We start from the raw sequence: 23939 nt of genomic DNA on the forward strand, positions 1-23939 counted from the left end.
ATTATTTGATGTAGTAATATTTGATATACTAGTTGGTTATATGTTATGTGATATGTTACTTGCTTCTGTGATATTTGCAGGAAAGACCATGGGGGGGTGCCCATGACACTTGGTTAGAAGACCATGTGGGGGTGCCCATGACATTCCAGGTTAAGACCATGGGGGTGCCCATGACACTTGGTTGTAAGACCATGTGGGGGTGCCCATGACATTCCAAGTAAGACCATGGGGGGTGCCCATGACACATAGGTGTAAGACCATGTGGGGCTACCCTTTATGGGCTTTGAGCAAAACATCAATCCTTTAGTGTACATTCAAACCCTAATGCTTTGGATCTAGTTTGTATAATGAACATGCAATAATCATCCAAAGTTCATAAACCCTAGATCTAGTATACAATAATCAAATCAATATATGAATTAGGGTTTAGATCTTACCATTGATTATTATTTGTTTATTGTCAATGGTCGGTTTAAAATTTTCGATCAGTGAAAGGCTATAAAGTTATAACTTATGAGATTGTCCTAAAAAATAATAAAAAAATAAGAACTCTAGACAATTTTGTTAATATCGTAATACCTTACTTGGAAATTAATGGGTTTCTTACTTATTATCCTTTTTTATCCTATAAAAATTAAAATGTATCGTAAATACAAAATTTATCTAATTTTTAGAAAAATCATAACTATTTTTTTAATAAAAAGAACAACTTTTAATTTTTTTAGCAAGGCTCTTTAAAAACTGTTTTCCATAACGCCAAAATAAAATAATTGTTACAGAGAGACTTTTCACAAAAAAAAAGTCTTGAAAGTAAGATGAAAATAAGAAAATACCGTTGGAGATCAATTTCGCCAATTAGGCTAAAGGGAGTGATAACACTCCTAACACCTTATCACTTCAGCTTTTTGAATGTCACCTCATTTTTCTCCATTTAACACATACTCTTAACATTTGGTAAGGAGTGGTAACACTCTTGACACGCTATTTTTTATTTTCTTTTTCTAATTTAATTTAATTAGTTTATTTTAATAAATAACTTTTTTTAATATTACACAAACATTTATTTTTTATTTTTATAACGACACACACTTCATATTAAATAAAAACGATTACAATAATTTAAAGCACGATTTAATCTATGTTATTGTTGATTACAGAACTCAAACACATAAGAAAAATTCCAAAATAAAGAAAACAGAGGAAGGGTAATAAGGTAATATACCATTTACCATTACACTCACCATAGGTGGCATAACCAGCAGTGGCAAAACCATCAGTAACTACTGTAACTAAAGAAAACTTGAGAAAACTCCATGGTTGTCCTTGTCCACCACTACCTGTGGTGGCTGCAGCTGTAGTTTCCGGTGGAGTTGATGATGATGTGGACTGATCACTGAGGATAGAAGAAGATGAGATGATGGACTCTTTGGTAGCATTTGTAGTGACACTAGAATACAAATGAATATTCTTGTTGCTATTCAAATTCAATACTATGGAGAAAATTTGTTTGGGTTGAGTAATTATTGACATGGCTCTTTATTTGGGATCCCGGTGAAAACAATAAATTATTGAGAATCTTATATCATGCAATTTGGTAAACTTCAAAGGGCATAAAAGGGATTATCTATGCTTGATCATCTTTTAGCTTTTAGGGCTCAAATACCAAATATGCAGTGCATGATTTTAAACTAATATTGTTTAAGTGATTCCCTTTCTACAAATCTTGAAAGCCAATTTATGTCCTTAAGATGTTGTGTTATGACCTATGAGAGCTCTAAAAATTGTTATATCACTGATTTTAAACCTCACAAGAAAGCCTCTGGTCGTAGGGTTTTGATACAGTGAATATGAAAACATGAATTATTATAACAGAGCATCATAACAAGTAAATTAACAAATTGAAAGGGGTTTGAATTCATTTTTTGAATATATACATGACAACCAACAATTTACCACTAAGCTCACCAACTTCTTTTGTTTCTGAAGACTAAGGTCACACAAGAGAGGTGATGTGAAAATACACAAATGTTTTTCTTTCTATATAAAGACATAGTTTGAGTTTGCTAATCATCCTTAATAAATTAAGGTTTTTTGCCACATGTCAATCTCTCATGAGTTTTGACACTTGTTATTTTGTGGTATTTTTGAAATAAATATTATCCATTTGTCAATTTTTGATTTGTTTCAATTTTTAAAATTAAAGTCATATATTTATATATGTAAAATATTAAATATCATATATATGATATTAAATTGCAATAAATATATTTCTAATTTTTTTATTTTACAGTTATACATTAAAAAATATTTTTTATTTATACTTTAATGTTTAACTTTTTTCAAAATCAACCCGTGTAATACACGAGTTTCACATCTAGTGTCTATTATAGTACTACCAATTTGCCCTAATTTTTTAGGAGTTATCATAGTGAACGCTCCCTTTCTCCCAAAAAATTATACACTGCTCGTACAAAGATTTAATCGGTAAATTATCTTGAAAACGTTATGTTCCTAATGAACAAGTTCAACGCGGTTGTTAATTTTCTAGTAATAGGAAAATAGGTTTTAACCAATTTGAGGTAAAAAAATCACATGTGACATACAGAAGTCAGATATTATTCAGAATATTCTCACTTTAAGAGATAAGGATTACCTATAGACCTGGCAATGGGGCGGGTTTGGAGCGAATCGACCTTGATCCAAACCCTTTTAACAAATTTCAAAATCTGATCCAAACCCGCTCCGTAACCCGCAGGGTTTTAAATAATCAAACCCATACCCTTATCCACCGAATCAGCAGATATCCAAACCCGCCCCGTAACCCGTAAGTTTTTTGAATAATCAAACACATTTTACTTAAATCATAAAATCACATTTATTAAATAAAACCAAGTTTTGATTTAGAAAACACATTATGTACTCGAGGACTTTCTATTGGAATTAAAATAATTATTTTAGTTACTTCCAATTGGTTTTTGATCGTCGATTGCATTGATAGAGAATAGCAATTACAAACTTTCTTCTGGTTGATAAATTACCTTATTGATGTATAAATGAAATTGGTGATTACATGATGAAATATAAATGAAATGAAATCATGACTCTTGGGAGAAGACTGGAAGTCTAGAAGTTGAGTCCTCGAGTCCTATGTAAAAACAATTTAGTCTTTGGTCTTTTCTTTTTGGACTTCTGATTGGAATTTAATGTAAACTTTAGGCAATATAAAATATAAATTTATATTTCCAAAATTTATATGAGGCGTGTTATAAACGGAGCGGATCGGTGGTGATCCATACCCGACCCTTTTAATAAAAGGGTTAGCGGGTACGGGTCGTTAACGGGTAAACGGATCAAAAATTATGTTCCAAACCCATTTAAGGGTTTGGATCGGATCAGGATCAAAACCCGCTCCATTGCCAGACCTAATTACCTATTTTAAAGCATAGATTGAGAACTGAAGTACAAGAAATTGGCGTCGATAATGCTCCAATTTGTAGTTAGCTTGTGAGGTGACATCTAAATTTCATCGTGGCACTAGGGTTTAGCTGAGGTTTATCCTGCTTATGCTTACGGACATCAGATTTAAATGCAGTTCAGACACTCCACAGTCTAAACCTCTTCTCCCTCAAATCATTCTGAAATTTTCTCACTTTCTTACCGATCATCTTCACCCAATTCTTTCTTCTCTCATCTAAATTTCATCGTAGCGAAACTAACCCTCCCTCCGCCATTGCTGAGTACAGACGCCGATTTGATGCGTCGCCAGTGGCGGATCCGGATCCCACCCGGGATACCCCTCAAAATCATCCGAGATATGCACATTTTTGCCGTTTTATTCTTCAAGCCCCCTTTACAATCGATTAATTTCTCATCTGTCTTCTTTCTGTTGTGATTCAAATTTCACCAGCTGTCTCTCTCGTTTTCCCTTCAATCGCGCACAAAAGAACACGAGGTTCAACCTATTTCCCTTTAATCGAGTTGCAGGTTTGATGAGCGAGATGGAGAAGGGTGCGTGGGTTTTATGGGATTCACATAGAAAACGAGGATTTATCTTCTTTTTTTCCGATTTGCAGGTGTGATTACAGTGCAGCTAATCAGTGGTGGTTTTAGGGGCTTATGGTGGCTATTCTCACCAGACGAAGGGGAGGTTGGTTGATGGCCGCTTACCTGTATGATCGGAAACTCACGATGCTAACAGGTTCACAAATGAAACAGTAAAAACTCATAAATAAGGTACGCATCAGTTATACGAGTCATATGTAATGTTGGTATATGATGCTCTTATTTTCTTTTCCCCATTCATACAAAATTACATAATTAAATACTAGTAAAACCATTGATATGCACACAAAGTGTTTGCATAAATGCTTCAGTGACATTCTGTCTTGTGATTTCTGTTTCTTGTAATTTTGATTTCTGTGATTTGGTATTGTACATTTGAATGCTCTGTACAAAATATGTTTATAAACTTGATATTAATAGATGATTTTGTATCTCTACACTTGACTTGATGTTGTCTTGCAATAACTATCAACATGGTTTTATCTCAATAGTGTCATAGTCCATTTCCATTCTCTTAAAATTTAATTATATACACAATACTTAATACTTAAACCAAGAGTCTAAGATACAAGGGTGTCATAAGATGATTTTTCACCAAAAATGTATATCTTCCTTTGTTTTTTTCTTTTATCTTCCGATTTTGGTCTTGTTTGGATAGGTTCTGAACCGGCGATTGAGTCTTTACCATATAAGTGATGCAATACTCAAAAAAGAACATTTATCAAGAGTTTAGAAAACAAACATTTTTTGGAAATATTATATCACAAAAAAGTAACGCAAGCTTTGTCAAAGAAAGTCTTTAATTTATCAGATGTTCTTTCTTTCTGAAGTTCAATTCCAATTCCTTGCATGGGCGAAAGAAAAAAAATATGGGCTACCCATTTGGTTCCGCCCCTGTGTGTCGCCATTAACTTCGACAATTAAAGCATGTCTCAAGCAAAGGCCAAGACGATGAAATATCTCAGTTATATCTATAAGGTATGCAGGGGTACTTCACACAGTTATTGCTCAGGTAGTTCTTTCAAAGCCCTTCATTTAAAAAATGTACCATTCTAAATCCTGTGGCCAACAACGAGAGCTTTGGTTTCCTAAAAAACTCGAGGAGAATTTATTGTTGCAGTGCAAAATATCGGGGCACTATTAAGGAGCTTGATGCTCTCTACAAGGATGGAAAGTTAAAGGAAGCGGTGGAGGTTTGAATTTAGTCGAGCAGAAAAACATATGTGTTGACATGCATAGGTTGTTATTGTTGATGAAAGAATGCGAAGATTCTCAGGCACTCAAAGAAGCCAAAGACGTTCATGAATACCTTAAACGGTCAGTATTAAGATCTCATTGTGATGCTTATATTTACAGCCAAATCTTGGAAATGTATTCCAAATGTGGTTCCATGGAAGAAACATATATGGTGTTTAATGAAATGCCTCAAAGAAATCTCACTTCTTGGGACACCATGATAACATGGCTTGCTAAAAACAGCCACGCGAAGATGCAATTGAAATATTGAGGAGGTTCAAAAGGTGGGATTAAAGCCTGATAATCAAATGTTTGTTGGTGTCCTCACTGCATGTAGTGTTGTAGGAGACATCAGAGAAGGGCTATTGCACTCAGAGAATGAAGCATTAGAATTCATTGAAAAGATGTCAATCGAGCAAAATGTCGAAATTTAGGAAAATATCATGAATAAATGTAGGGTTTACGGTGATTTGAAGCTCGGAAACAAAAAAAAAAAATCATCAGAATTTAGCAATCAAGGAAAGGCTTACAACACTACACGCAACGATCAAGGTTTACGGTGACAGCCTTCTCGTTTAGATGAACAATCAAGGAAAGGTTTGATACCAAACAAAAAAAGAAAACAGAAAGAAAAAAAGAAATCATTAGAGTTTAATCTTGTAGGTGTTAAAACCAAAACTCATAAGTATAAGGCCGATGATACTTCTCACCCTAATCATGAGAAGTTCTACTGTCATCTTCAACGTTTAAAACAACACATGATAGGTGTCGGGTATGTGGCCAAGACTGAATCAGTAGTTCATGATGTGAACATTGAAGCTAAAAAAGAATCTCTTTTAATATATAGTGAAAGACTTTATCTAGTGGAAGTTCTTTTGACTAGTCCAGTGTGTGCACGAGTATTAATATATAAAAATATTCATGTTTGTGCTGATTGCCATAAAGCACTCAAAATTATTTCGAAAGTGGTTGGAAGAGAGATAATTGCACGTGATGCAAACAAGTTTCATTATACAAAAAATGAAGTATGTTCTTGTGGAGATTATTGGTGATAATTCAGCTTTTATAGTTAATCTGTTTTGGTAATTCTATAAATACTTAGTGTTTTGTTCACTGTGTATCTATCGATTATCTCAATGTTTTCTGAATGGAGTCATATTTTTATCACTAATAATCATTTTACAATTGTTTGCTTCTTTTCCCATTGAGTGTTGTATGGATAAATGATGTCTATTTGTTCTATAAACAAAGAATGTTTTCTTTTTTGAAATAAAATGAACCATCTTAATGATTTTACCCTTATGTGTAGAAATGATACCCATTAAAAATGTCTTCCTAAGAACAATGATTGGCCGGAGATAAAGGTTGGGATCGGGAAAAAGAAACCCCTTGCCTGTGGGTCTCACCTAGATAAAAGTGAACATGTAAAAAACAATTTCCCTATTAAGTGCATAAGCAAAAAAAAAAAAAAATAGCACCTTTGTCCAGTATGATATATATATATATATATATATATATATATATATATATATATATATATATATATATATATATATATATATATATATATATGGTGTTTTTTCTTATTCACCTGAGAAGCCTTTATAGTATTGCTTTTGGATATTAATCAAATGATTTAGATAGGAGTATTATAGGAAATCATCATAATAAAGAGCATCTTATTAATAGGACGGAAATTTTGGGCTTTTTATTATATTTAGTTTGTAGCAATAGATTATTATAAGAAGGTAGTTGGAAGGTGAGAAGATTATCTTTTTTGAAATCTGGTCCAGCACCTTGGGAGAGAACTAGACATTCGAAATTCCAGTAAACATTAGGGTTTTTTGTGTTGTTTTGAGTATTTTCAGTCAATACAGGAAACTATTGATTATTGCTTTTTGTTGTTGATTTCTACTTAAAAGTCAGGTTCATTGTACCTTTAAAAACGAAATATGATAGTGGATATTGAAAGATGATTAATCCATCAAAGGAAACATGAGCAATAGCAACAAATTTTCATATATATATATATATATATATATATATATATATATTGCTTTTGAAGGTGCAATAAACCTGACTTTTAAGTAGAAATCAACAATAAAAAACAATAATCAACAACTTCTTATTTTGATTGAAAATACTCAAAAACAACACAAGAAACCTTAATGCTTACAGGAATTTCTAGAGTCTAGTTCTCTGCTAAGGTGCAAGACCAGATTTCAGAAAATATAATCATCTCTCCTTCCAACTACTATTTTATAATAATCTGTTGCAACATGCTAAATTTAATAAAAAAACCCAAAATTCCCCTCCCACTAATAAGATGCTCTTTATTATGATGATTCTCATAATATTCCTATCTAAATCATTTGACTTATATATATATATATATATATATATATATATATATATATATATATATATATATATATATATATATATATATATATACCGGACAAATGTTCTATTTCTTTTTTGCTTGATGCACTTAATGGGGACATTACTTTTTACCTGTGGATTTATCCACAGGCAGAGGGTTTCTTTTTCTCGGTCCCAACCTTTTATCCCCAACCAACCATTGTTCTTAGGGAGACATTTTTTTAGTGGGTGTCACTTCTACACATAAGGGTAAAATCATTAAGATCGTTAATTTTATTTCAAAAAAGAAAAGATTCTTTGTTTATAGAGCACATAGTCATCATTTATCCATAAAACACTCTATGGGAAAAGAAGCAAATAATTGTAAAATGATTCTTAGTGATAAAAATATGACTTCATTCAGAAAACGTTGAGATAATCGATAGATACACAGCGAACAAAACACTAAGTATTTATAGGATTACCAAAACAGATTAACTATAAAAGCTGAATTATCATCAATAATCTCGACAAGAACATACTTTATTTTTTGCATAATGAAACTTATTTGCATCACGTGCAATGATCTCTCTTCCAACCACCTTTGAAATAATCTTGAGTGCTTTATGGCAATCAGCACAAACATGAATACTTTTATATATTAATACTCGTGCACATACTGGATTAGTCAAAAGAACTTCCACTAGATAAAGTCTTTCACTATATATTAAAAGAGATTCTTCTTTAGTTTCAATGTTCACATCATGAACTACTGATTCAGTCTCGGCCACATACCCGACACCTATCATGTGTTGTTTTAAACATTGAAGATGACAGTAGAACTTCTCATGATTAGGGTGAGAAGTATCACCGGCCTTATACTTATGAGTTTTGGTTTTAACACCTACAAGATTAAACTCTAATGATTTCTTTTTTTTCTTTCTGTTTTCTTTTTTTGTTTGGTATCAATCTTTCCTTGATTGTTCATCTAAACGAGAAGGCTGTAGAAGGTTAACCATCTCAACACAATGGTATCCGAGCTCCAAATCACCGTAAACCCTACGTTGATTCATGATATTTTCCTAAATTTCGACACTTGGCTCGATTGACATCTTTTCAATGAATTCTAATGCTTCATTTAAGTACCCTGCACTCCCATGCATATCAACCACACTTGCATAATTATCCATGGATGGAGCAAGATTGTAAATCTTGATTATAGACTCGAAGTGCAATAGCCCTTCTCTGATGTCTCCTACAACATTACATGCAGTGAGGACACCAAGAAACATTTGATTATCAGGCTTTAATCCCACCTTTTGAACCTCTTAAATATTTCAATTGCGTCTTCTTCGTGGCCGTTTTTAGCAAGCTATGTTATCATTGTGTTCCAAGAAGTGATAGTTTTTTGAGTCTTTTCATTAAACACCATATATGCCTCTTCCATGGAACCACATTTGGAATATATTTCCAAGATTTGGTTGTAAATATAAATATCACAATGAGATCTTAATACTGACCGTTTAAGGTATTCATGAACTTCTTTGTCTCTTTGAGTGTCTGAGAATCTCCGCATTCTTCATCAACAATAACAACCTAGGCATGTCAACACATGTTTTTCTGCCCCGACTAAATCCAAACCTCCGACCTTCTTTTAACTTTCCATCCTTGCAGAGAGCATCAAACTCTTCAATAGTGCCCTGATATATATATATATATATATATATATATATATATATATATATATATATATATATATATATATATATACTAGTGAATTTGAGAGGACCGTGCTGAGCACGGCCCGTAGAGGGTACTTTTGGAATTTTAAAAATGATGTTCAAACGATAAATAGGATATAAAATAATATATGTACTTTTTAATCTTTCTACCAAGTATAAAGTGTAACACTATAAATGGTTAGAATTTTCAAAGTACATTGCCTAAATAGGCTCCTTTATTCGTATTAAGTGAAAGAGAAACAACCATATGTAACTGTCTAGTCTAACTGTCTAAGTGCCTAGGATAAAGGGCCCTTTTAATGAAAAACTTAGCAGCATCTGCAAAAAAGGAAAATGAAACATGTTAGGACTCAAAAACAGAAAGAAGTTCATTCCAGATCCATGAAAATATTGGTACCTTCATTTTTTTTTGCCATTATTTCAAATATGTTTCAAGTTTTACAATAACACATTTAACAATTACATTTTTTGAGATGAGGGTTTTCTAAATATGCATCTCATTTTATTAATATCTTGTACTTTCCACCTGAACCTATATATCCAATGGTATCAATTTCAACCAACAAAAAAAGGTCTACACAATTTTAGTTATCATTTGAGGTTTATGTGGCTTTTTGGTCTTTGTCCGAAGTAAAATATGACTTCACTTTTGGGACCAAAATTGACAAAATAGTTGTAGTGAAGGACAAAAGGCATAATTCACGTTTTTATTTATTTGTTTATTTATTATTATTATTATTTTTTAAATAAGGAAAAGAAATTTGGGTATTTAAAGAAAAAGGATTTAAAGACACAAAGATAAAAAACTTGGTAATTGCCATGAAGCTGAGAACCGAGGCCCTCAGAGTAATCAGAACCAAATGATACACCCTCTCTAGGAAAAGCTTCCAACACCGGAAAATTTTGACCCACATTGGTCAACCTCCATAGACCCTTTAGAAGATTTGGTTTCAAGTGCAGTCAACTAAATGGAAACATGCACCCTGATTTTGCACTCGGTTGTTCCTACAACACAAATAAACTTTATTATTATAAAGGCAAAGCATATACTAATTGATATCATCAGCTTTAATATAACAAGATATGTGAAGGAATCCGCATTAGTTGAATTTATGGAAGAATGATTTGAGATGTTATGCCATCCTATAACAAATTCAATCACAATACACTTATAATCATTAAATGCTTCCTTGATCCAATGTCACTCTGCTAAAATTAATACGTAAAAGGTTGGAATTTGGAAAGGGCTAATGCCATAAAAACCCTCAAATTTTCGAAAAATGTTTGGTTATATCCTAAGTCCATTTTTATGTCAACAAAAACCGCACATTTAAGCAAAAATTGTTATAATTGCACTTTTTTCCGATTTTACCCTCTATGACATTAGGGGGTGTTTGGTTACAAATCAACACATGTTAAAGGATGTTTGGTATTAGGGGATGTTTGGGAAAGCACCTCCAGTGCTCGCTGCTTCAAAGAAATCAGCGGAGAACAATCAGGTTTGCTACCATTGGCCAATTTTGTAGCTCTTATTCTCTCTACTCAATCTCCGTATCTGTTGGTGAGCTTGATTAGGGTTTGATAGCCATATGCAAATCTGATTTCATTTGATTATTAAAGTTTCAAATTTGGGTTTTTTTTTCCTGGGTTTGTGTTGAAGCTGTATTTGGTTTCAAATATGAGGAAATCCAAAATCGAAATTAAACGAAGGGCATTAGGAATCCTCTTTTCTTTGGTCAAGAGGATGATTTCAGATGATGACCAGATAGATAAGAAGACCTGATGATCTTTAAAATGCCATGGTTGTTCTTGCACAATGTTGACAAAAACATAACAGAGGAGATGATGGTGGCGTGATAGCTAACGAAGAAAATGCCCTAATCTTTTCACCCCTATTCCATTACTTGTTTGTGATTTCCTTGGGCTAACTGGAAATGCACAATCATTGGATTTAAGTGTTTTTTACTTTTATGTTTGGTTTTGAGGTTTGATTACTGTTTGATTTCATGTTTGAATATAATTTTAAGGTTAGATTTCAGATTTGAATATGAGTTTGAGGTGTGGTCGTTGAATCGGTTCTTTTAGCAGGAAGGAGGAGGAGGTGATCGTTAGGAGCACGGTTCTTCTTCTTCTTCTTCGAATATAATTTCCCGATCCACCCTGTCGCTGCTTCATTTTCCCCTCGATTGGTGGTTGCCGACGACGAGAGAAGGACCACGAAGGGTCACCGGAAGTTGCAGGTCGCCGGATTATCCCTGATGCCAAACATCCCCTAACATGTGTCTATCTGTAACCAAACACCCCCTAATGCCATAGAAGGGTAAAATCGGAAAAGAGGGCAATAAAACACCGATTCAATATGTAAAACTCCAATAAGGTTTTAATGTTTATTTTTTGGTTGTATGCCGTATCAGAAAACTAAATATTATCAACAGATGTGGTGAAAATTCATGCAAAGGCACAACATTATTCTAATTCAAATAGGACAGAGTTTCCCACTATACACATTTACTCATTTAGACATGATTATATCATTTGTAATTAATATATTTTGACAATAGAAATAACCATAAACTACCTTTTTATCTCTCGACTTTTTCTACTGTTTTCCGTCTTTTTCTATGCCAGGCCAAAAGTATAGTGTTTAAACAATGAAAAATAATTAATATATACAACAGCTTAACAAATCATCTGAGTATGCCAATCTTGGGAGACAATTAATTATGATAGTAAAAAGTCAGTTCACTTTTTTTTTTTTTTTTTTTTTTTTTTTTTTTTTTTTTTTTTTTTTTTTAGCTCTTGGAATTTTTGAGCAGCTTCTTGTTCACAACCACCAAAAAGGGAAAGGAACTTATGCACCAACATGAAGATGCAACAGGGGATTAAATGTCAAATGGGTAAAGTATTATCTAAATAAATAATGTTAAATATTTATTTAATAATGTTAAATATTTATTTAATAATACGAAAGCCCTTAAAATGTTATGACTTCCTGGTAAAAATACCATTCCTTACCTTTCTATATTTGCTAATTTGTTTTCATCTAGAAGACTAGAACAATAGATTTGAAATACATAGCCGATAATGGGTTTTATCCCATATATATTTTCCAAAATAAGATACCAACATGCTTTGCCTTTTTCACTGATATGGGCATTGCACTTTAACTTTTATCCATAATAGCATAGAGTTAAATATTTTACCCATAATACCAACATACTTACAACTTACAACAATACACATTACTTTTATCCATAATAGCAAAGAGTTAAATATTTTACCCATAACACCAACATGCTTACAAGTTACAAAAATACACAGTCCACTTCCACGAATACACTGTCATTCCATTTATTCGTTGAGGATTTTCATCAAACAAGTAGCATGCTATATACAAGATCTTCACAAATCATAATTCAGTTGCGTGGCATGTATTACCCACAAGAATCTATTACGATTAATAATCCACTGATGAATAAATTAACAATAAGCATCTCTTTTTGAGCACATTTTATATAAATAACCCGGTATAAACTACAAAAAATTGTAACGACATAGGTGATCTGTTTGTCTATTTTATATCTTTGCTTCTTTCCTGATGCATAGTTGCATCTACCTAATATTTGAAACCAAGAAAGAAACAACTAAAGAAAATACATTGGAAATCAATACCTACCCCCAACAGGCATTTCATCGATCACCCTTAACGTATCCAAACTGATAGCAGCTTCATAAACCCAGATACCTCAAACCAACGTACATATAATCGACAACCAAAAAACTGGCAAACCAAAAGGTAAGGCGGAGATGTCAGCTGTCCCCACAGGCGGCGACGCCAGCTGCTCATACCAAATCAACCCACAAAGCGCTTTAATCATAAACCCTCATCACTCTCGATTTTTCCAGCTTCTCTCGTCTCTTAATCAATAGGAACAAATTACACACAACGGATGGATGCGATTGTTGTGAATAGGAAGTCCGATAGTATGACTCAGGAGTAATCAACCAAGACGTGGTGGTAAAAGAGGATTCATGAGGTGGCATGCAGCTTCGGGGGAACCGCCGGCAAAGATGAAACCCCAAGCTCCTGAGTCCTGCGTCAGCTAGAGGCAAGGATGACCGGAAAGCAGGCACCTGTTGCTTGTTGACCAGCAGACGACATTTTCAGGAAGTAGACGTCGAGAAATGGGAATTTGGATTTTATCTTAAAAATCAAAATAAATTAAAATACATTATTTACTTTTTAAAATAAATAAATAAAAGTTTGGCAAAAGGAAAAAGATTTTTAAAACAATTTCTTCTTAACATTCAAAAATAAGATTTTAAAAAATTAAAATTTGTAATTTTTCTAAATCTTTTATTGATTTTTTAGTCTTTAAAGTTAATATTATCTTAAAATACCCTTTAAACAAGTCAAACACATTTTTTTTGATAAAAAACTTATTGACTTGACTTTTTCCCAAAAAAAAATCCAAACAATTTTTTAAAAACTTATTTTTCTAACACTATAAATAAATAAGCTATTTCGACTAAAAGTCCTTTTGAGTATCAAAATATATCCCAAACACCTTATGTAATGCCCTCTTCCGAATCGTTTTGTAATTCGGGGACGTGACCCGATGACCAGTTATCATAAGGCTTAAGGCCTTTGGGAAAGAGGCCTAGACCCCCTTTGAATGTGGGTAATGTGGTTTAGATGATCTGGGAGTTCGGTTCGTGTTTTGGAGCCCAATTATATATCGGTAAAGTGGCAGTTCAGGCCTTTTATGAATTTTCGATTTTAATTTGGAAAGTTTTTATGGCAAGGGGGAGTTGATAGAAGTTTAGAGCTTCTCATTACCTTTTCTTGGATACAATGATCGTCAAAATCGGAGTTGAAGCGAACAAGTTATGACTGTTCGAAGTTGAGAAGAATTTGGGGAAAAACTGAGCTCACGACATGAGCAGTTAAAGCTCAGGACATGAGAAGCGATTAATTGAAAATGTTGATTTAAACCGTGCTAACGACGCTAGCATTAAGGGCTCACGACATGAGAACTATGCAGCCTAAGCCCACGAGTTTTTAGGGTTTTCATCATATATAAGGGTTGGTTCTGTATTTTCGGGGCATTTTATAAGCCTCCGTCGTATCTAGATCATCTTGAGAGAAACCCTAGCCTCCCTTTCACCATTTTGAGCCTCCTCTCCCCTCTTCCATCCATTTATGGAGATTTTGGTGCTTTGAAGAAGAAGAAGAAAAAGAAGTTCTTGGTGCTTAGATCTAGCAAGCAAGTTCCCTCACCATCTTAAAGATCATACCTTGGACCATGGTAAGTCCTCAAGTTCCAACCTTTATGTGTTAATCTTCTAAGATCTAGAATTTTGTGCCTTTTTCTTCATGTTGGAGGTGGTTTGAGTGGTTAGATTCCATAAAGTTGGCAACTTTATGGATCCATGAGGTCCATTTGAGGTTTGGTGTGCTAAATCTATGGTTTGGTTGAGTTTGGTCCCATGAATGAGATTTGGATCTCATTTTCACCATTTTGACCTAATCAATTTCAAGACATGCATTGGACATGCATGTCCATAAAGCAAAGATTTTTATGTTGCTTTAGATGTATGAAAGCCCTCTGAAAACTTGGAATGGATGACTTAATGGATTAAGGACTTAAGACATTAGGATTTAGCATCAGACGTGGCTCACGATGTGATACAGGGAGTGTTATGACGTGAGATTGGTTTTTACACTAGAAGACTCAAAAACATCAATTACTAAAGAAGAGAATCAATTGTTTAATCTTGATGTTGGTGCTCGTGCTGCTATTGGTGACTCTCTTCCTTGCTATTGGTAACTCTCTTCCTTATGACACCTACCATCTTGTTCTATGTTTCAACCAAGGATATGATTGACACGCTGACTGTAGCATACAAAGGAACCAAAGAAGTTGAGGCAACCAGGGAAAAATATCTCAACCAAAAATATGAACACTTCTTTGCTCAAAGGAATGAATCTCTTACTCAAGCTTTTGATTTTTTTAATTGTTTTATTAATGACATGAGAATGTTTGATATTTACAAACATAAATATGTTTTGGTTTTGAAGTTTTTAGATTCTCTTGATGATAAGTAGGAACATAACGTGGATGTTCTAAAAAACAATGAGAAAATTCACTCCATAGATCTTCACAACTTGTATGTAAATCTATTTTTTTTTTGAAGAAACCAAGGTTCTGAGAAAAGAGATTATGAGAGACAACTTTAAGGAAACATATTTAGCTCATTTCTCAAGAAATCCAAGCTTTGTCGCTAAAAGTGATAGTGACAAATCAGATTGAGCTTATTTAAAAGAAGAATATCATGATCAACTTTATTCAAGCGTTGCAATGATTGTGAAGCATTATGAGAAGTCAAAAAATAAGAAGTTTGGAGGACCTAGAAGGTTTCATACAAATTATGGCTCATCAGTGTCTAAAGGTTTGATAGACTATCAATGTCTAAAAGGAGTGATTTTGGAAATCTTAAGAATGATAAAGGTAAATGTTTCAATTGTGGATGAGCTAATCATTTTGCTTGTGATCGGAAAGTCAAAAGGTATAGTCCAAAGGAATAGTCTTATGAGACTAAGTACAAGAAATTGGTGGATTCTTTGAAGAAACTTTTTTTGGAGTCCACATCTCTTGTGTTGAAGGTAAACAATGGGTTGATAAAGAGGAATCATTGATGAAGAAGAAAAAAGGATGTGTGTTTGATGGCTATTTCCAACAATTTTATTATTGATGAAGCAAGTGGAAGCTTGAGTACTTTTGAATCCGATCTCGCTAAAGCTACTAGTGACTCTAAATTTCAGAATTGGGATACTTCCACATTGTATCATGTTAATTATTTTGTAACTGATATTGCCATATTTATACCTATTTTTAGGCAATATTTAAGTACATTTTTATTAAAAAGTTGGTAATTTGTTTAGAATAATGGTACTTATGAGCTTAAATATTATTTACAGCCAAAAAGAAGACATTTTAAAGAAAAGGGGACTGAAAGCGTTAAAGAAAGAAACTTTGGGAATTAAAAGAGTAAAAGTGAAGAAAATCTGGAAAAAGATTATTCACGACGTGAGACTTAAAGGATTCACGACGTGAATCGTTGGTTCTAGAAGATATGTACGCGGGTGAAGGAATCCTTGACAGTCACGGTTATCTACAACTCACAACGTGAATTTCTTACTATTCACGACGTGAATTTATGGATATCAGCAACTATATAAATCCTTGTCCATTACGAATAGAGGCACCCTTGGGCAGAAGGAAGGCGTTTCAGAAGACGATTTGGAGCGAAAGAAAGGTTCTGGAAGAAGGTTTTCAATATCGAAAAGAATAAAGGTCTATATTGTAGTTAAATAAGAATATGTCTTTCATTATTTTTAGCTGTGTTGGTTTAGTTGCTATGATGAGCAACTGAATCTAGCTACTCTTGTTTAGCTAGATGAAGCTTTAAACTTATGAATAGTTCAATGTTTATGGATTAATTTTTAGTTGGTAAAAATTGCTTGTGTTTGATTTGTATAACCTAGCATGCTACTGTTTGTTTATCTAATTGCTTGATTGCATGTTCTGTGTAGCTTAGTGACCATTAAACTGCATGAACTTGTTTACCTAATGATTTAGTGAACATTGAATTGTTAGAGCTACGATTGACCAATCTTAGTTAGTAATTAGAATAAATAAGCTTAGCTATGCTAGAGAACGTGTATTGTGATCATAATTGCGTTTATATAACAAATCTTACATAGCATATTTACATTCATAATTAGTTCTGTGTTTAATTATGTGTGAACATACATGGTTTGACATGAATTAGTTAATTATTGGTAAAGTTAGAACTAAATTACTAATACAACTAAAAACCAACTTAATAATCCGTAATCATTAGCTAGCCATAAGTGAGAAGTGGATTCAAACTAAACAAGAGTGTGTTTTTAATTAGTGAATTTGAATTTAAGTTCATCTGATCTTGTAAAATCAGGTAAAACCCCTTTTAAACTTGTTAATAATTAGGTTAATTTAATAGTAAGTAAATTAATTAGTTACACCGTTCCTTGTGATCGACACCCGACTTACCCAAGCTATACTATAATCTGACTAGGTACATTGCCTATAAGTGCATAGTTAGTTAAGTTTGTTAGGTTATAAATATTAAAATTAGTGAGTACTTTTGTGCACATCAAGTTTTTGGCATCGTTGCCGGGGAACGACTTAGATTATTAGTTTATTTAGTTGCATTAGATTAATTGACCCCTTTTTGTGGAATAAAATCTGCAAAAAGGATAATTGGTTATTTATTTTTGCTAGCTTAGCTTAGTTAATTTTTTTTCATCTGTCTCTGTCACAGAGTTCACGACATGAGTTTTAATAAACTCACGACGTGAAAGTTGAGATTTCAGTTTTTAGTTTTTATTATTTTAGTCTAGTTTTACGTTTTTAGTTTAGCAAGTTGCAGGAGTTCATGACCAGAGGCTCAAACACACCCTTGGTGCCACCACTTGAAGATCCCGAGTCTGCAATTCACAAGAAAAAGACGCCCTTGCAAGAATTGAAGTCAGCTTTTTCAAGGAAGTCGGGAAAGAAGACAGGAGAGTCAAGTTCATCCGCGAGGCACAAGAGCAATATTGAGCACTTGGATCAGACACCCGTCCAAACCGAGTCCGAATACGATACCGAGCCGGAATTTGAAGAACACACGAGCGAACCCGAGAACGAGCCAAGGAACAAGATGGCAGCAATTGAAGAAATGTCCATGGGAGCTTACAAGAAACGGATCCGAGAAGATGTGTGTCCCGGTTTAGTCCAACCCGCAATACCTGCCACTGCCACATTCGAGCTGAAGGGACACATATTGACTGCCCTGAAGGACATCCCATTTTTCGGGAAAGATCATGAGGATGCTTTTAAGCATCTAGATGAAGTCAATGACATTGCAGACTACTTCAATGTCCCAAATGTCAACAGAAACACAGTCTTGCTTAGGATGCTTCCCATCACTTTCAAAGGAGCTGCTAAGGAGTGGTTAAAAGCACTCCCACCGGGTACAATCACCACTTGGGCTCAAATGCGTGAGCAATTCCTGGACCAGTTTTGCCCGCCATCCAAGATAGCCAAACTCAAGAAGGCAATAGCCAACTTTGAGCAACAGCCGGGGGAGTCACTATACGAAGCATGGGAGCGGTACAAGGGCTTGCTCAGAAATTGCCTTCAGCATGACCTAAATGTGCAACAAGAGATGTCAATCTTTTATGATGGGGTCAACGTGATGACAAGACAACTCCTTGATTCTCAAGGACCTTTGACAAAGAAGAATCCAAGGGAGGTCAAGGAGCTAATTGAAGAATTCGCGAAGCATTCTCGCAAATACCACAACCCGAGGCAAGAAGGAATCAAAGGCGGAGGAGGGGCCCAAATTGAAGAAATAGCAGCGGTCATGGCCATGCTGAATAATATGGACCGCAGGATAACACAGATGGACCAGTCGATACATGCCATAAGAGTGGGTTGTGAGAGATGCAGTGGTCCACACTTGACCAAGGACTGCAATGTAGATGAATATGGGAACAGAAAGGTTCAAGTGTGCTACTCTAGTGGGGATAAGTTTGATGAGGACTGGAGGAAACCGAAGAAGGAGTGACTGCCATATGAGGAGTATAAGAAGCAAAAAGAAGAGAAGTATAGGCAGACAGGTCAAGGCCTTTATCAAAAGGAGCAGCCACCAGCCGAGAAGAAACCCGACCTAGAGACCATTTTAATGAAGTTTATGGAAGCTTCGGAAAAGAGACACGATGCCACTGATTCTGCCATTCTGGAACAACAAACTTTGATAAAGAATCAGTAAGCCTCCATCCATAACCTTGAAGTACAATTTGGTCAACTAGCCACTCTAGTTCATGAGAAGTTATCCCCGAAAAATACCGAAACGAAGACCCAATCTCATGTAATGGCCATAGACACCGAAGAAGAAGCCATCTCTGAGTTCCTAGAGGCATTGGAAGAAGAACCACAGCAGCCCGATCCAAAGATGAAGAAGATCAAGCTCAAAAATCATGAAGCTGCTGAGTTCCAGAATTCACGACGTGGGACCGTCATGAACAGAAAAATTCTGTAGTTGGTTCGGTTTATCAGCCGCCTTTGCCTTTTCCTTCCCAAGCTACCCTTAGTCCACTGGAGAGAGAGCATAGAGAGTTTGTCAAGCATGTGAAGGGGATCCCGATTAATACTCCCTTTGTCGAGTCCTTATCCAAAACTCCCGAGCATAAAAAATTACTGCAAGATTTGATAGACACTCGCAAGTAATTAAAGAAGCAGTCTAAGGTGGTTCTAAGTGAACAAAGCTCAAAAGCTGTGCTGGGGGAGACACCAGAGAAGATGGGGGATCCTGGACGTCTCACTCTTCCGTGTGAGTTTGGTAATAAATTGAAGGTTAATGCTTTAGCCGATTCTGGGGCTAGCATTAATTTGATGCATTTTTCATTTTATAAAAAATTGGAAATTCAGAAGATGAAGGCTACAAAAATGACGATTCACATGGCGAACCGTTCAATGACACAACCCCGGGGCATAGTGGAGGATATTTTGGTAAAAATTGGAAAATTTGTTTTTCCAATAGATTTTGTAGTAATGGATATGAAGGAAGATCCCGATGTTCCAATTATCCTTGGCCGGCCATTGCTTAACACTGCTGGAGCTCTTGTTGATATCCGCGAGTCTAAGCTCACCTTGAGAGTTGGAGATGAAAAAGAAGTTTTTGGGATAGAAGATGGCTTCCTAAAGGAACATGTTCAAGAAGAGGTGTTCACAATTAACAAAGACAATGAACTAGAAGAACTGGAGAAGCTTATGGAAGAAGAGATCAAGGCAGTTCATCAAGTCAAAAGAACAAAACCTAGAGCATCTGTTCCATTTTTGGTTGAAGTCATAGCTTACAAAAGTCCACCTTCTTGGGTGAGCAAAGAGGATGAGATGACAAGTGATGAAGAGGAGGTCACTTCAAGAGTGACAAAGCCGGCGGTGAAAGAGGAGGAGGATGCGATGAGGTGCAAGGAAGAAACTAAGGGCACAAAACGCAAGCTTGAAGAAGAGGAGAAAGTTAAAAAAGAAAATTCAAAGAAGGCATACAAAAGGCGAGTTCAAGCTTACAAGAGGCGATTCAAGGAACAAAAGATCCTAGTGGTGTATTCTTCCGAGGACTCAACGTAGGAGGCACGGAGTCCGGCTCAAGAATCCAAGAAAAAGAAGCGTTTCTCGGGAGGCAACCCGAGTTTGGTTTGCAAAAAACTTTTTGCATTTTAGTTTAAAAAAAAACTTAGATCAAGTCATCCAACTCTATTAGAACAAAATGTATGGACCTTAAAACGGAAGTAGTAATAATTGAGAACTTAGTTCAAAGTCAAAAATTGATTTTTCTCTTAATTCACGACGTGAATAGTTAACCGTTCACGACATGAATTGTGAATGAACCGGACACATAATCCATGATATGGCTTAGCCCATTGAACTAGTAAGCCTAAGATCAGTCCGTGAGTACATGGCCCAAATTTAAGCCCAGACACTATTCACAACGTGAATCTTACCGAATTCACGACGTGAATTTTCAAAAGTACGGGACCACAGAATAAACCCCTAGAAACCAGTTCACCCTTCAATTCTTTATTCTTCACGAAGTGGAAGCAGAAATTGGTCCCCCCTTGGTCCCCATTGCTGCGATTTTAGCCGACAAATCCACTAATCTTCCTTGTGCTTACGTAATACTTCCAACAAGGTAATAATTATTGCTTATGAAGTTTAATTTCTGACCTAATAGATGAACTTAGGGTTAGGGTTTGTTAATTGAGTGAAATGACGAGATTAATTCGTTAAAATAACCTTTGAATGTTCATACTAAGTATTTGGAAGTAGTATAGGAGTAAAACCCATGGATATTTTGACTGGATTTTTTTCCGATGGGTACGATTCTGACTTCTGCGGTTGCGAACTCACGACGTGAATCTTACATGATTCACAACGTGAATTCTGGGGCTGAACAGAATTCATTTTCCTCTATGTTTAATTTATGGATATTTGTTTTGGCTGTTTCTTTTTTCCGTGTTTTTGCAGGAATGGCTCCAAGAAGAGAGGTTTCAGCTGGGGTTGCGGGTTTGCACCCCTTTTACAATTTTCCCGCAACAACGACCCATGATGTTTTGACCCATTGGAACAACAGATTGGGGTGGCTTTACAACAGGGAAATTACAGTTGCTCCAACAGTCAATTGGACAAGATTGAGGGAAGTAGGGCTTGTAGACCGGGTGGGCCTATTCTTGAGAAAGATATTCATTGGAGATGGGTATTCGTTTACCTGTTCTGGTTAGCAGAATCTGTTCCGGGTGCAAGAGCGGGTCTACAAGGAGTTTTGTGTCGAGTTTTTCGCAACGGTGACATTTCAGGAAACGGTCCAAGATCCACATTGGCCACAGGCATTGGTATTTCGATTGGGGGGTGAGTACCGGGTGTGACAAACGTCAATTTCCGGCCAAGTCAAAGTCCACCGAAGTCAACAAGTCAAACCGTTCGACTCATTTTGCCCGTGGGTACTAGAATTTACATTATGTAATTTCTATACAACTCGCTATTCTAATGAAAGATCATAAATCGAAAAGTGCGTACATCTAGATCTCCTTAACCTAAAACCATGGTACGTGGCGAGCCAAACCGATAAAACAATGTTGCATACTCATCAGGAGTGTGAAAGATCCTTAAACAAGGCTTACCAGGGTTTACGGACCTTGCATTGTGAAGCCGGGTACTCAAAAAGGTCACAAATGAAACCTCTCTCAATCGTTTTCACTCTATTTCTCTCTATGAGAAATCTCTCAAAGAATGTCAAATCTCTCCCAAATCTCTCCAAGTATGTGTAATCTCTCTCAAATATCTCTTTGTATGCAAAATCTCTCCAAGAATGTCAAATCTCTCCCAAATCTCTCCAAGTATGTGTAATCTCTCTCAAATATCTCTTTGTATGAGAAATCTCTCCAAGAATGTCAAATCTCTCCCAAATATCTCTTTGTATGAGAAATCTCTCCAAGAATGTCAAATCTCTCCCAAATCTCTCAAAGTATGTGAAATCTCTCCTAAATCTCTCTCAAAAGTTTCCGTAACTTTTGGGAGTCATTCAGGTCATTCCGACCCTTAACCGGGTCAAAAACGGCTTGAATCGGGGTAAAATCGAGCAAAATAGGCTTAAGGGCCCGAAAGTCCTCTTAGGGACCGAAAGTCCTCTTAGGACCGAAACCTTAAGCAGCCGAGACTCAGCAGCCAAATCAGAAGCCACTCGAGCCGAAACTAGGAAGCGAGACCTCTCGGGCCGAAACTCGCGAGACCGAGCCTCTCCTCTCGGTTCCTCCTGCTTCGCACTCTCGGTCCCTTCCCTCGCACTCTTGGTGCCTCCCCTCCTCCTCTCGGTCTTCACTCTAGTCTCGGTTCCAAACATCAGAAGCCGAGACTTCGGCCAGATTTCGGAAATTCGAAACTTTTCACCCATTTTCGATATTTTTAACATTTTCAGCCCGTTTTTAATTATTTTAACGCGGGATTTTCACCCAAAATCATATTTTAACATAATAAACCCTAGATATTCATAATTTAATCATATTTTCATGAAAATCCTTATTTAAATAATAAAATCTAGTGGGTGAATAATTAAGGTGGAGTGTTGACTTTGCTTTACCTTATGACACAAGCAACCACCCCCACACCCACTCTATGACCAACCACACCTCCCCACCTTACCTAGGTCACTTCAATGTCCTTTCTACTCAATTATCACCCTTTCCCACGTTTTAGAACTGGAACAAACCATCCTCTCTCCTCACTTCTCTCATTTGCTCTCATTTCACCAAGGATCCATCTCCACTTTTCTCTCAAACTTTCTCCATCAAAATTCGAGATTCAAGGCTGAGTATCAAGCTTTCTCACATTCTTGGTAAGTATAATTCACCCTACTTGTGATTATTGCTCTTCATTCTACTCAAACCATTTATTGCTTACACAAACTCCATCACTTTGATGTTAGATTCTCGAAAATCTTCAAGGCGTCTTCAAGTGTTCTTGAGTTGTTTACTTCCATTATTCACCAATCCTCTTCTGAAATAACTCAAGGTGAGTTCATACCCCTCTATTATCATGTTTTATTAAGTTTTAAGGGGGAGAATACAAGTTAAAACACCAAGAACATAACTAAAATTTTCTAACAGCTTTCATCAGAAAAGTTGGACTCCATTCACGGACTGTTTTGGTCAACTTAAACATTTTTGTTTTTAAAACTGTTTTAGGTGCATATATTTCAAGTTTTTAGATTTAAAATGACTACTTGCACATCTCCATACGATATTTCTACAATTTATGGTGATTTTTACAAAACTGTCTATCATTTCAAACATCAATCCGGACCAGTCTGTGATTATGGACTTGTTCACACAAGTTAAAGGTCACTAAAAATCATGGAAAAATTTATGAATAAACTAGACTCATTTTCCAA

General features: G+C 35.4%; 2 long non-coding RNA genes, 1 other non-coding gene and 2 pseudogenes across 4 annotated transcripts; 3 read left to right on the forward strand and 2 right to left on the reverse strand.

The window, feature by feature from the left end:
* The first annotated feature begins 3431 nt into the window (after positions 1–3431).
* Positions 3432–4499, forward strand: LOC111876137 (uncharacterized). The gene is made up of 2 exons (XR_002844912.3): positions 3432–3984; positions 4074–4499. It is a non-coding gene; the product is annotated as an uncharacterized LOC111876137 (long non-coding RNA).
* Positions 4500–4931: 432 nt separating this feature from the next.
* On the forward strand, positions 4932–6776 carry LOC111876139 (pentatricopeptide repeat-containing protein At2g25580-like; annotated as a pseudogene).
* Positions 6777–8104: 1328 nt separating this feature from the next.
* Positions 8105–9359, reverse strand: LOC111876140 (pentatricopeptide repeat-containing protein At2g25580-like; annotated as a pseudogene).
* Positions 9360–9438: 79 nt separating this feature from the next.
* LOC122196346 (uncharacterized) lies at positions 9439–11902 on the forward strand. Of its 2 annotated transcripts, none has more exons than XR_006187708.2 (2): positions 9439–10900; positions 11487–11902. It is a non-coding gene; the product is annotated as an uncharacterized LOC122196346 (long non-coding RNA). The 2 variants fall into 2 exon arrangements; XR_006187709.2 differs by having other exon boundaries at positions 11490–11902.
* A 6631-nt stretch (positions 11903–18533) lies between these two features.
* Positions 18534–18640, reverse strand: LOC111876142 (small nucleolar RNA R71). Its single transcript, XR_002844913.1, has one exon. It is a non-coding gene; the product is annotated as a small nucleolar RNA R71 (small nucleolar RNA).
* Positions 18641–23939: the final 5299 nt, after the last annotated feature.

This window comes from Lactuca sativa, chromosome 3 (genome assembly GCF_002870075.4).
Source record: "Lactuca sativa cultivar Salinas chromosome 3, Lsat_Salinas_v11, whole genome shotgun sequence".
NCBI lineage: Eukaryota > Viridiplantae > Streptophyta > Magnoliopsida > Asterales > Asteraceae > Lactuca > Lactuca sativa.